The sequence below is a fragment of the Ochotona curzoniae genome, unplaced genomic scaffold, assembly GCF_017591425.1.
Source record: "Ochotona curzoniae isolate NIBS_2020 unplaced genomic scaffold, NIBS_Ocur_1.0 scaffold_274, whole genome shotgun sequence".
NCBI classification, from domain to species: Eukaryota; Metazoa; Chordata; class Mammalia; order Lagomorpha; family Ochotonidae; genus Ochotona; species Ochotona curzoniae.
This window is the reverse complement of record NW_024467101.1, coordinates 10,705,820-10,720,510: the sequence shown is the minus strand read 5'-3', so window position 1 is coordinate 10,720,510 and position 14,691 is coordinate 10,705,820. Positions and strand designations below refer to the sequence as shown.

General features: G+C 46.9%; 1 protein-coding gene across 1 annotated transcript in view; it reads left to right on the top strand.

Moving 5' to 3' along the window:
• The window catches only part of MYO18B (myosin XVIIIB), a 189,498-nt gene that overhangs the window by 141,922 nt on the left and 32,885 nt on the right, over positions 1-14,691 (top strand). The gene's annotated exons all lie outside the window — the stretch shown is intronic.

Here is a 14,691-nt window from a genome sequence, read left to right as displayed (position 1 = left end):
GGATGACACTGGCATTGATTCCAAATACTGGGGGCAGGCCCAGAGTGGACGAATGGCATGCATAGCTGCTGGATGGCTATCAACCACGTGCATCTGGGATTCCAGACTTTGCTTGTTTGTTTGCTTGTCTCTGACATGCCACTTCCAATGGCAGGGCAGCCTACTGCATGAAAGAGGTAGTGTGGAATTTGTGAAGTAGCTTTCTTCCACTGGCTCCCTAACAGCCATCCTATCACAGACTTCTCTGAGAAAAACCCTGGGAAGTCAGAATCACAATTGTCATGATGCAGGCTCTCACAATGTGAGGTCCTCGGTCTCAGGTCAAGCTTCCCTGGGTCATTAGCTGCCACCACAAAGACAATAGATAAGAATAGTAAGGACAGCAGCTATTGTGTAATATAAACATATCAGGTGCCGGGTTCTGGATGATACAATTAGCCCCCCTGCCAGAACTGTTAGGTAGGTACTATCACCAAGGCCTTATAAAGGGGAGACTGAGGCACAGCAATCAGCCAGCCAAACAGAGGCTCAGTGTGGCGCCTTCATTGGCCCAAGGTCTGCCTGTGGGTGAGAATTTTGAACCTAACCAAGCTTCTGGCTTTTTTTTTTTTTTTTTTGCTATTAAGTCATACTTTGCTATGATGGGGTTCAGGGAACATCGCAAAATTTTCCTCCTCATTTGGCTGCTCTGTTGCTCCATGTGCTGTCTTCAGAATGGTTTTCTATGGGAACCTCAGAGCATCTGATAGTTCCGTAGTTCCCTCTCCATCTTTTCCTCATGGGGCCAAACATCCCTAAGGCTACAGTGTTTTGAATTTGTAATCCTGAGTGTAGATGGGGCGTATGCTCTTTGCCCACAACCCCCAGTGTGAGGAGCGGGGTACCGAAGCCGCTCCCAGGAATAAGAAAGGCCGTCACAGGATGGCAGCTGGCCCTGGGCCATGGGGCAGGGTTGGTTGTTTGCAGGTAAACAGGAAGTCACAGGGATAGGCTGATGCCCTCACTGTGATTATGTCATTGCCTATCAGGTAGTGTCAAGTGGACCCAATGGGAGAAGTGATTGGGGACTCCTATATGAGTAGCAGGTCTCCCATGTGGGTAGCAGGTGTAAGGAGTTATTCAACTCTTTCACCCTGGACCCGGCACCATTTCCTCTTCCTCACAGCTCACCAGCATCTCACCGGAAAATCTCACCCTCAATCTCCCAACCCCTTCCCCAACTCTGCCCACTTACCAATCATTCTTAGGTAATAACCTGTGACAGTCTCAGGAACCAATCCCCTGGGGCCTGCCCTCAATCCCTCCCAATCCCTGCCTGCCCTCCCCCCCACCACTTTGAGTGAATGGCATAAAAGAGCCCCTCCCCCACCCATGTGGCTCTGCTCTCTCTTCTCCTTGTCCCTCTCCTCTTCCCCTTTTCTCATCGCCCTCCTACCACCTCAATCCTGCTCCTGCCCTGATGGAATAAGTGTCCCAAAGTACCTCTGGTGTTTTCAGCTCACGGATGAGAGAACTAGGCTGAGGAAATTAGCTGTACGTAATAAAGTAAGAACTTTAAGTGTGTTAAATAACTAACAGCAGGAACCCAGGTGCTCCAGCCCATCACTTGCTTCCTCCCAAGGTTTGCATTAGTAGGGAGCTGGGCACTCCACTATAGCATATAGGATTCCTACAAGGTGTCTCAGCTACCGCACCAAATGTCTGCCCCATGAACTTAACTTTTCATTCCATTTTCCGTGAGCTTTGTGAAGTACCGTCTTGCGTGGTATTGATCTCTATACACAGAAGTATCCCCACCACGTCTATGGGTGACAGGCCAGCTGCCTGGCTCTTCATTGTGTGTGTGTGTGTTGAGAGTTGGGGAGTAGGCGAGGCAGCCCACAGACAGAAGTTTCCACACAAGATCCAGTTGTCCTGATTGGCAGTTCCTCCACCCTCATGGCCTTGAGAAAGAGGAGAGAGAGAGATTGACTCTTCCCTCCAACTGACAGTATAAACTCATTAACCAGCCCTGCTTCTCATGCAGCCTGGGTTTTCTCCGGCTGGGAGAAGGGAACATCCCAAAGCCTTCTGCTCTGATGTCTTCTTTAACGGGCCAGACACTTGGGCATACTCGCCAGATGTAACAGGGGTTTTCTTCCTGTCTCTCACTCACTCTTTTGCTCTGGCGTTTTCCTCTCGTTGCCCCCACCCCCTTTTTTTACTCTCCTCTCCCCATCTCCATGTCTGGGGGCATATTCAGATCTTTAGAGATCCTGAAATACTGACACACCACGGCTTTCATGCATGCTGAGCTCTGACCTGCATCAGTCTGTCTGTGCTGCACTGGTTCATCAGGACTGAACTTTCCTCTTTACTGCTGCTGAGGTCATGTTTGGGAGATATGTCCATTTCTTATGGGTGACACCACGAATGACCACAAACTAGGGGGCGTAAATGGGCATGTTTCTGTCTGTCCTCCAATGGTGAGGCAAGAAGGGAGAAACAAAACATCAGCAGAGCGAGGCTCCCTCCACAGGCTCAGAGAGGATTCATCTCTTGCCTCTTCCTCTAGCTTCTCATGGCTGTAGGAATTCTTTGGCTCATGTCTTCTGCTTCTATTTTTTGTTTGGCTTTCACCTTCTCTCTCTCTCTCTCTCTCTCTCTCTCTCAGGCTCAGAGAGATTAACTGATTCTTGCAGGAATCACAGAGCATCTGATAGCTCCATATTACCCTTTGCACTTCCCCATGAGGCCAACCATCCCATAGTCTCTAAATTTTGTAATCCATCACTCTATGTGGGATTGGGGCATGAGGAAGGCATCTCATTGCCTTTGTCTTATAAACACAGCTGTTAATGGCACGTCAGGCCCACCCTAAATTCATCTTGAGATCCTTGCCTGATCTTCATTCAAATCAAGTCACATTCTTAGATCCCCAGGGTATCAGGAACTCAGTTCACCCCAGGAGAGGAGGGAGTGTTCTCAGGGTGGGCGTCTGGGGCTGCTGCTTTGATGTCATCCAGCAGGGCAGGTGTGTCCTCCAGCAGCTAAGACACTAGGTGGCGTCTCTACGTCCCTTTTCAGAGATGCTGGGTTCAAGTCCCTGCTATATGCCCTAGCCCAGGCCCTAAGGTGCTGTGGTAAAGGGTCAGGTGCCCGAGTTCCTATGAGCCCAGTAGGAGACCTGGATTGAATTCTTCAGTCAAATCAAGGATGTACAACTGAGGTCATGGTCACGTGTCTCTTACACAGCTGGGGTTTCCTCATGAATGAAAACTCGGAGCTTCTACAGACAAGACAAGGCACTGTGCCCTGTAATTTGAGGAATTCTTTTGAAGACAGCTGACCTCAAATCTCTTTCTTTTGTCCACTATCACCACCACAAATCCAGACAGTTGGGTAAAGGGAAGTGTCTAAGCACTCGGCCACGATCCACTGCCTTCCCGGGTGCATTAACAGGGACCTGCATCAGAAGCAGAGCAGCCAGGGTTCAAATGGGCACTCTGTTATGGAATGGCACAATGCCAACCCCTCAACCTCAAACTCAGCTGGTAGACCATGTGGAGGAGTATAGAGCTGCCGCGTTGGCGAGCGCAGAGCTGGGGGCAGTGCCCACATGTGCCCAGTGGTAAAGCTCTCTCTCAATGACACCCTGCTGCCCTTTTAACCCAAACTTGCTGAAAAATGGCTCCATTGTGAGGGGGAAAAAAAAGGAGCCAGCATTCTGGGCTCTGGCGAGATGCAAGAAGGATGTTGATGGATCTCCTGTCTGCATTGCTTTCCGCCTGTCGCCAGCCTGTACCATCCGTCACTGTTGGTGTTGGTTTAAAAGGCTTCAAGTTGTTGCATGTGAATGATTTATACCTCCAGCTTGCTCACTGGCACATCCAGATCAGGATCAATTACCCCACCGATGGAACGAGAGCTCTCTTTCCAGAAAAAAAGAAAAATGAGGGTTTGCCATTAATTTTAGTAAATGTACTATTCCTGGTGACTCCAGGAGCCATTACGGAGGAAAGAATATTCTGGCTCTAAATCATTCAAGTCCCTTTGTCATTGGTGCGATGAGATGGCTCATCCATGGATTTATATCTCATTGTTTTTCAATAGTTACAGAGACGAGGCAACTCCTCCCACACTGGTCCTAGGATGGTGTATCCAAGGGAGGTGTTCAGGGAAGGCAGGAAGTTCTTGCACCCAGATGCACCTGTTTCAGAGACTGCACCTGTTTTGGCTTCTGCTCTATCACCTTGATTTGACTCTGGTTTCAGCTTTCCATGGAGCTGAGCATCCTTATCACAAGTTTCTCAGCGCTTAGAAACTTGGCAGGTGCTTTTGCTCACTGTTAGTGCATCTGCCCAGTGACCCAAGCTGGAAATCATAGGTTCTCTCTGTCCTTGTTCAAACAACCTAATGGCAGGGCCTGGTTTTATATGTACCTGTATTTAGATAATTTTAATTGTTTTCCAAAAAGATTTATTTGAAAGAGTGTAAAAGAGAGGGGAGAGGGAGGAGGAGGCAGAGAGGGGGAAAGAAAAAGAGAGATTGCTTGATTGACAGATATTTTTTTTTAATCTGCTGGTTCACTTTTCAAATGGCCACAGGCTAGAAGCCAAGAGATTCATCTTGTCTCCCATTTGTGTGGCAGAGATCCAACTACTTGGGCCATCTTCCAGTGTCTTCCCTGGAGCATTGGTAGGACTGGAGGTAGGGTAGCCAGGTCTTGAATTGGGCCTCTGAAATGGGATGCTGCACCACAGCACACACACACCTCAGTTAGGTAGTTCTAAATTCACCTGTCCTGGGCCAGCTCATTTAACTCATGCCCCCCTCTGTTTGGCCTGCAGTAGTCACTTCTGACTTGACTTCTCACTCTCCTTGCTGCCAGCTGTGGAGGATCTTTTCAGAAGGAATATACCTAACTACATTATTCCTCTGCTAAGGAACCTTCCACAGCTCCCCTTTGCCTACAGAACAAGCCCGCTGTCTTCCCCATGACCTATGAGAGCCTCTGTGGACTCGTACACCTGTGGTTGTCTGCCTCTTGGCATCATGTTCTTCTGAAGCAGGGAGGCAGCTATTGAGGACCAATGCCCTGTTGTTCTGTGAGCCACCACTGATGTTCTCATGCATACCTTCCTCTGCCTTCCCTCTTAGCCTCTACAATTCAGGTCGCATATTACGCTAAGGATTGTCTTCATGATCTCACATCTCCCTCTCCTCTCAGCCACCTGTGTGTCACCCTGTGTGTCTTTTTACTTTCTTAGACAGAGAGGGCTTGGGCCTTAGTGGATGCTAGGTCTCACAACTCCAAGTTCAAGACTAGGCATAAAGCAAAATCCAGCATCACTTAAAAATATTGCTTAAAAATGGGAACTTGCAGACCAATACATGTCTGTTTGCATTTTACTGATGTTACATGAGGTAGACGTGATCAGAGCAGGGATATTGCCTTTGTAATTGCTTGCAACCTAGAAGGGAAAACAAATTTGTCCGTGAATAACTGAGGTGTCATATGGGATGGTGTGGGCAAAGCAGGAAAGGATTAGTACAACATGGAGGTTGGGGGGAGGCCAGTGAATCAAGCGGGCATCATTTGAATTTTAGGAATTGATCAATACATATTGATTATACTCAAATCAAATAGGGTGGTCAAAGATTCTTATTGCTATAGGAAACACACTATCACCATAGCTCAACCAGTCTGGTTTTTTTTTTTTTTTTTTTTGGTCACAACTTTACCTGAAATGAATTTGCTAAACTTAAACCTTCCACAACACCTTAAAACAAATATTGATCATCGTGTGAAGAGGAAAAAAAATTGTTTTCTTCCCAAACCCTCGAAAAAAAAACAATGCTGTAAAGTCATGGTTTCATGGGGAGGGAGCCGAAACATACACAGCTAATGTGCAAAAGTGTATTAGAGAAATGTCTAAAATGGTGAAGAAAATATCAACAGCTTTGAGGCATCCACTGTATGATCATGTTCACCATTTCCTCCTGCTGTGGCCTGAATGGGTCTTCCAAGGTTCATATTCTTCTGGTTTCCACCATTCTGCTGTCAACTTCCATTTGAAATCCAGTCAGATGTTTTATCTATGAGAGAGAGGGGGAGAGAGTCCCCAGCTGCTGGCTTATTTCCCAAATGCAACAACCAGGGCTGGGTCAGGAGCCCAACCCATGTTTCCCACGTGACTGCATGGACCCAGGTGTTTGTGCCATCACCTGCTGTCTTTCAGTTCAGAGTTCATTCTATCAGGAAACTGGATGGAAGGCAGAGCAGGGTCTTGAACCCAGGCACGCTGAAATGGGAATTGATAGGTTGTATCCCAAGATACCAGACAGCTGGAGTGGGTGGAGGCAGCACATCTGGAACGGAAGGAGGAAGAGGCCCAACCTTCCATAGCGGAAGAAAAAAGACAGTAGCAGTTCCAGCAGAACCAAGTGTTGACCTTACCGAACCCCCGTGGTGGCTTCACAGCAGAATCTAATTCCGAATGGAATTGAAAGCCTCGCTGCAGACTGTGTACTTTTAATAATGTTTAAATAAAACATGGGCACACGGGTGTGATCTCCTCACTGAGCCTGGCTTGTCAGCTGCCCGGGCAAGAACATAAATAGTTAATAGACAACCACTTACGGCTCTACTTCTGTTAAATCCAACATCAATTATATATGGACCCATGAATTAGTTATTGGATGTTACTTTGGGGTATATTTTCCACCTTTGGTAGGGTGGTGGGGTGGGAAAGAAATGGGAGGAGTGTGAGGTCCAAAGAAGATGAGGGGGCCAGCTATGAAACCCTCTATCCATCTTGTGTACTGGTCAATGTCCCTGGAAGGAGAAAGCCTTCCACCACTATCACAGAGAAGTGACCATCATGAAGAGAGCATGGCGCAGTGGTGTGCTGGAAAATGCCCAAGAACTGACTCTCAGGGCCAAGTGGCCTCCCGGCTTGCAGCATTGGCCAGTCTCTCAGGCCTGTGCTCCCACCGGGGTCCAGCTGAATGAAGCTCATAACAAGATACCACTGAATGCAAAATTGGGAAGCCATGCCCAGTAGCATATGATTCTGTCACTATCACCATACATCAGACACAAGCAACTCCAAAACCAGACGTCATAGTGCAAGCTAATAAAATAGACATGATGCGATTTTGAGAATGCACTACCTTTTGCTTTCAAATCGCTTACTTGACAGTTTATATATTCTGATTTTTTAGAATTTATTTTATCAGCTGAGAGGCAGGAAGAGATACAGAATAGACAAAGAGAATGGATATCCCCATCTGCTGGTAAAATACCCCAAATGCCTGAGACAGCTGAGTCTGGACCAGACCAAAGTCAGGGTTTAGGAATTCAATGCAGGTCTCCTATAGGAGTGGCAAGGACCCAGCTACTGGAGCCATCACCTACTGTTTCCCAGGATGTGCATCAGCAGGAAGCTAGAGTTGGGAGCAGCTCTGGGACTCAAACTCAGGAGCTGCATTATGGAATGTGAATGTCTCAAATGGCATCTTAACCATGATATCAAGTGTCTGCCCCTACATCATTCAAATTTTAATAATTTTAATAGTAACCGCTTTATAACTGGCTCACAAAAGTGCTGAAGGTTTAACAGCCAGCTCTCTTTGAGGTCAGTATGAGCACTTGTGGCTTGGAGTCTCCTTGGGATAGAGTCCCCGTGCCCTGGTGAGAAGGCTCTTGGAGGAAAGCAAGGAGCATGCGTTTGGAGTCAGAGGGCTCTTCAGCCAAATTGCATCAGCTACTGATTGTCCATTTATTTTAAAGCAAGGTTTCTGCCCCATCCTAAATACCTAGTGTTGAGCAAGATCTTTTTCTTCATGCAATAAGTGGGTACAGTGTCATCTCCTGGGACCGTGGGAAGATGCAAGTGATGGCCCTAGTGGCTGAGGTCTTGCCACTTTCATGGGAAACCTGGATTGAGTTGACTGCAATCTTTGGCCAGGCCTGGCCCATCTGAAGCGATTTCAGGCACTTGGGGAGTGAATTGGTGGGAGAGATATTCTTTTTTTTTTTTTCACATTGTATTATTAGTATTATCATTTTATGATATAGCTCTATATTCCCTTATCCCCTCCCCATTACCCTGCCCCCCACCTAGTTCCTCTATATCATTACTTTCTCTCTCTCTCTCTCTCTCTCTCCTCCCTCTCTCTCTCTCCTCCCTTCCTCCTTATCTCATCCCCTCCCCCACCTCACCTTAACCTCTCCATCTGCCTCTTGAATTAAAATAAAGGACTCCAAGTTACTCTGTGAGTCCTGGGGAGGAAAGTGACTGAAAAGAAATGAGGGGTTGGGGCAGGTGCTCTTGTGGATTCCAGTTTTTAAACACTCAGCAAAATAGTAGTTCAAACACAACTCAGGCTTATGTCACATCTGTAAGTAAGGAATTCCAGGAACGTTGACAAGGCATCTTTGTCAAAGCTCTATTGAAATGGGGGATTGATAAGCAGCCCTGTCTGTCCTAGGTTAGCTGACTAGACAGAGCAGAGATGTTCACCTTTCGTTAAGGAGAGCATGAAAACAAGGACTCTTTGAGGGCAACACGCATGCTGGGCAAGGGGTCCTTAGTCTCCTCTTTCTGGAGTCTCTGCTCAACAGGTTCCCAGCCTTGCATCTGTCACCCCTCAGCTTATCTTGCTGGATGCATTCTGGCAAAGTACCACAACATTCGTTTCATGCTCCTGGCTCTGCTGCCTGTCATGGAACCATTTCTGGTCACTAGCTCTTTCATCTTTCCTCCTGTTTTCTAAAAGTCTGGCAATATCTGATAAGAGCCCCCCCCCCCCCCCAGGAATCCCCAAACCAGATTCTGTTTGGCTCTTTCATTTGCTTTAATTAGTTTCTTGGCTGCCCAGCCTCTATGGTCAGAACCCTCTCCCCCTCCCCTCCCCATCCCGATTGCAGTCTTAAAGGGTTTGTTTTCTAAAGTTCCCCCTGCACACATCTGTGAACTTGAGCACACAATGATGAATGATGTTGGCTGGGAACCCGAAGTATTTAAGGACCCAAGCCAGATGTAAATCATACCTTTTCTAGTTCTAGCAGGGAAGGAGGGCTCCTGAGTGTTCACAGGCTGTTGTGCTCAAAGGCTCAGAAAAACAGTGGGGACAGAGTGGTAGAATGTGGTTGTTTCTTTCATTTCCTTCTGCCAGGTACCCTCAACCTTCTCTTTTCTCATTCCCGAAGGCTTTCTCTCCAACAGAAGCCTGGTCCCAAAGGAACATAAGACCCAGGGCCACAGGCCCCCTCAAGCTCAGGCTTTTCTTCCCATTGTCTTCATCAACTCCAAACTCCTCTCAATTCGAGAGGCAGTTCCACCTAATAAAAGCACTTCTCTGTCTGCCTCACAGATGAGATATCTTGATAATAAAAATCTATTACCACAAGCCTACCTAGGAGTAATTGGGTCTATTACTCCCCGACTTGTAGCCCAGCATCTGCATCCGAGACAGGCTCTCCGGTAATTAATCAGAATTTAAAGTTGCTAATACCAATTACAAATAATGACACCAAGTCTTGAGACACCAAACAGAGGAGCAGATACTGATCTTGTCCCCTGAGACGCCATCAATTGAACTTTTGTCACTTCTGACTCACTGGAAATTAGAGTAACTTAACTCCTCCATGTTAATTACTTAGAAGAGAAAGGAAGAGTGTGTGTATTCGTGTACAATATTGATTGAATGCCGCAAGAGTACATTAAGTTATTCAAATAAATCCAATTCGAGTTGTTTAGATGAGATTATGCTTCCCTTAATTGCATGTCAGGGAGGCCTAAGAAGGTTAATCTTCACCAGACAAGGCATGATTATTGGTATAATTCAACATATTTAAGTTTATTTAGTCAGTCAGTTGAAAGGCAGAGCGACAGGCAGCGATCTCCCGGTCATCGCTTCACCTCTCAAATCCGTGTAACCCACTCCAGCTGAAAGAGGGAGCATGGAGCTCAATTTAGGTCTCACACATGGATGGCAGGGACCTAACTCCTTGAACCCGTTACCTCCCAGGGTGTGCATGACTGCAAAGCCAGAAGTGGGAGAACAGCCTGGATTTGAACTCAAGGATTCTGATATGGGATACAGGCATCTCACACGGTGCCTTTAAAAATGTTTAAGTTTCATTCTGTTTGAACAGCAGAGAGAGTGAGAGAGATCTTCCATCTATCCATTTACTTTTAATGACTACAATGGCCAGGACTGGGCCACGCCAAAGCCAGATCCTGGAACTGCAGCTAGGTCTTCTGCATAGATAGGAAGTGACCTGACCACTGTATTATATTGCTTTCCCAGGCACCTTAACAGGGCGCTGGTTCAGAAATGGAATAGCTGAGACTCAAACTAGTGCTCATCCCGGTTGTTGGAGTGACAGTCTGTGGCTTAACCCACTTTACAAAATAATTACCATCCCACCCACCAGACTAGATCCTCCTCTTCCCAACTCCTGGGTATTGGTTATCATTCTTGAATATCACTTCCCATCCTAGTGACAGCAAACTAAGGCTGATAAATAACCCACCAGCTAGCCTCAATTAGCATAGAGACCCCTCGTCTCAACAGCACCATCACAGGTTCAGAAATGGAATCACATTGCTTCCCATTGGCCTGACTTGGGTTCCAGGTCCAAGCTGGTATCTGTGATACCTGTTCAACCCTGAATCCAGGAACAGGTCAGCTCCATCCTAGCCGCATTCACTGAGAAAAGAGGAAAGGGGAAGATTCATGCCAGAAGCAGGGGAAAGAGCTCCAGGAAAGTGAACCCCCTTCCCCCAGGTTCTCTCTGCTGGAGTCATGTCTGTGTGTGTAGACTCTTGCTGAGAGTTCTCTGGTTATGCTCGGGGCCCCATCCAGTGAAAATCCTCTGGCTGCACTAACCTATGACATAGAAAGAGTTCTCTAGAGATAACTGTTCCTTTTTATTTATTTTTTTTTAAAAGAATTGACCTACTTGAAAGGTACAGTGTGAGGGAGAGAGGGAGAGAGATAGTATGAGAAATCACCCACTCACTTACGCTCCTAGTTGCCCACTACAGGAGCCCGGTCAAAGTCAGGAGCCAAGAACTCCATCTGGGTCTCACATGTGCATGGCAGGGGCTCAAGTACTTGACTTAACAACTGATGCTCCCATCGCAGGCACACATCCCAGCGTGCTGCCAGGCACTCCTGATGCAAGGTGGGGGCATCTCAAGTGGCAGCTTAATGTGCTGTGCCTGCCCCTGTTTGTTAAGTAGCCAACCTTCTTTTAAATACATAGCTGATACTAGTCTGTAATAAAGAGAGGTAGAACACATCACCAGATCCTACCCATGGAGTCTGCTACCATGTCCCTCTGAGGCAGCTTTGTAACACACAGTGAGATCTAGCTGACCTCTTTCCATAAAGGAAGGGTTCCTGGAACACAGTTGCAGACATTCCTGTGTTGTCTATGGCTGCTTTCCTGCTACAATGGCAGCGAAGAATGTCTGTGACAAAGAGACCATTTGACACATAAAATCTAAAATATTTACTGTCTGGCCCTTAACCAAAACAAATGCTTGCCTTCACCCTGGCACGTTGCTGAGCTTAGAGCACACATAAAAATGCATGTTGAGAGAAGAAAGAGCTGGAGAGGCACAGAACTGGGGTGTTGGGACAGCTGGGTGCATATCCCTACTGCGGAATAGTATTTGTCTTTTCTGTCTACTGTCTTGTGAAATGGGGGTGGGGCGCACATTTCTTCAGTGTGTGAAATGATTGGTTTAAATGCTCGTCTACAGAGCCTGGCACAAAGTAAATCCGTTATCATCATCATCTTCACTGATAATACCACCTCCTCCTCATCATCACTATTAGCATCATCATAATTACCACCTCCGTAATTATCATCACTCCTATCACCATCGTCATCATCACCATTTCTCTATTATTATCATCAATCCCATGACTACCATCATCATCATCATCATCATTATTATCATCATCATCCTGACAAAAGTGAAACCAAAGCCAGAGAACCCTGAAGAGTAAGTGAGCTGTGTTCTTCCAGGCCAGTGGTTGGGTCATTTCCAGTTTGAGAATTCTGGGATTCACATCTCCCCGTGCTGCTCTGCACCCAGCCTGCGTGGTGGTGGGCTCAATGAGGCCTCCTCCTGTGTGCTCTGTGTCCAGAGCGTCAGCCTCATTGGAATTCCACCCTGTCCCCTTGCCTTGCCTTGGCTGCATTCCAGGTAAATGATTCGGAGCCCATTCTGCCACATGTCACCTCTGCCGCCTGCTTGGATAATTAGAATCAACACATTCATTTCCCTAACAGCATTCTCATCTCCTCCCCGCCCCCCAGCCCCCCTGCGCAAAATTTTCAAATGAGAAAAGAAAGGGGAGGAAAAGAATACAAGCTACATCCGTCCTTGTGGAGGCAATTTGCAGCTGTCCGCAGCTGACATCCACCCAGCTAGGCTTCCTGTTTGCTTTGGGTGGGAGATGACGTGGCCGATGCTTTATTAAAGTCTGACTGTGGCTTGGAGACAAAGCCTTGTGCTGGAGAGCGACTAACAACAAACACGCAGGGGGAACCCTTCAGGCTCCTGCCTTGATGAGCTAATTGCCTAGGGGAAAAGAAGAAGAGCAAAAGAAGCCTGATGTCTTGTCTCAGTAAATAAAGGGAAAGGAAATCAGATGCTTTTCACTTATTCCAGGGAGAGCATGCTGAGGGTGGGCCCTGGTACACAATGGGAAACTCTCTTCCCAGAACCAGCTAGCTCTTTCTCTCAAAGGGCCAGGTAGTGAATATTCTAGACATTATGGGCCCGTACCATCTGGCACCAGTACTCATCTCTGCTGGTGTAGTGTGAAAGCTCCCCTGGATGTGAAATGAATGGGGGTGGTTATGTTTCCAATGGAAATGTGCTTACAGTATTCTTATACAGAAAGAGAGAGAGAGAAGACTGGATTTGACTCACAGCCTGGGGGCTGCCAACCTATGTTCTATTAGAAGGGGAAGTTGAGTGGGAGATGGACTGCAGAGCTGGATTTAAACCTGGGCTCCTGTCTTCTCTGAGTCTTATTTTCCCCATATGTGAAATGGGGTCTCAAGGTAGTCAGGGGCGGGGTTAAAGGAGTGAGTATCTGACACACGTGACGTGACTAAGAGATGACAGTTTCCCCTACTACCTAGGCCCTCAACCCTGGAAATAGACAAACAACCAACCAATAACAAAATAAAAACCACGAGGGCATAAAACAATGGCTGTCTCTTTCTATAGTTCAGTGATGCAGCAGCTGCAAGTTTCCCATGATCCCTCTATTGTCCTTGTCTCCTTCCCAGGGCCTGGGTTCTCTGCTTTAGCTTACTCTGTCTTCATCTCAAAGGCATAGCTTCATTTAAGACCCTCCTGCTACATAAATGGAGAACCTATCCACGTCCTCATGTTGGGTGAACATGTGGTTTATGCTGTAGTTGAATGTTGGTACAGCACTGAAGGCTTTGAGGCGAAGGCACTACCCATCCCATCTAATAATTAGATTTGTGTTTTAACCAGTACAGCTTTCAGAAAGAGTCATGGTGTGTGTGGGGGCGGGTGGCAATTCAGACATGTGACAATGCTAATAGTTAAGATTCCCTTAACTAGAGTTAGGAAGAAATTGCACTCTGTGAAAATAGTCTGAACAGAATCTTGCCCTAGGAGTCTGCTTGGTTTGTTTCTCTTATGTATGCCTGGATTTCGAGTTATGCTGATATTAACTTACTGTTGTTGCTGTCACTGATACAATAGTTTATCATAATGCCAGACTGAAGGATGATCCATTGTTCCATGCGATTGAAAGGTCCCCTAATTTCGTGTGGCTTCTGAGTTTTGTTTTTCCAAATGAACTCTCACACCAGCAGCCTGGGGGTGCAGAAATGCAAACTGCCAGTCCCTGTCTGTTGAGCCACTACTGGCATTCCAACAAGGACACATAAATGACTCAGAGTGAACTCTCATGCAGATATTGTATCATGGGCTGTGTTACAGACAAAAAGGCCAAGGTTTGGAGGAGTCACAAGATCTCCTCCTCTCCAGGTCTTATACCCATGGTCGGCTACACAGCTTAGTTCACGAAGCCTCCCTCTGTCCTGTCCATTGGGCTATTTTGCTTCTATATCTCCTTCCTCAATCGTACTATCTACCTCCTCTGGTTAGGGGTTATTTTCTTCTTGACTCTCGCCAGTATAGGGTCCACAGGTGAACCACACACCCAATAGGTGTTTATAAGTTTGCTGCCTGTCAAATGATTTTATGAAATATTTGCATATGAAAAACCCCCTTATTCTTAAAAAAGGGGAGGTAGGGACCCAGCATGATAGCTCAGTGGCTAAATCCTTGCCTTGTGTGCACTGGGATCCCATATGGGCCTCGGTTCGTATCCTGGCTACTCCGTTTCCTATTCATCTCCCTGCTTGTGGCCCGGGAAAGCAGTGAAGGATGACCAAAGGTCTTGGGACCCTGTACTTATGTGGGAGGCCTGGAAGAAGTTCCTGGCTTCAAATCAGAGCTCAGCTCTGGCCATTGCAGTCACTGGGGGAGTGAACCAGTGGATGGAACACCTTTCTCTCTGTCTCTCCTTCTCTTTGTAAATCTGCCTTTCCAATAAAACTAAATCTTTTTTTAAAAAGGGGGTGGGTGGGTGGGTAGGTGGTGGTTATCAGAATCTATCAGCAGGGTTTCC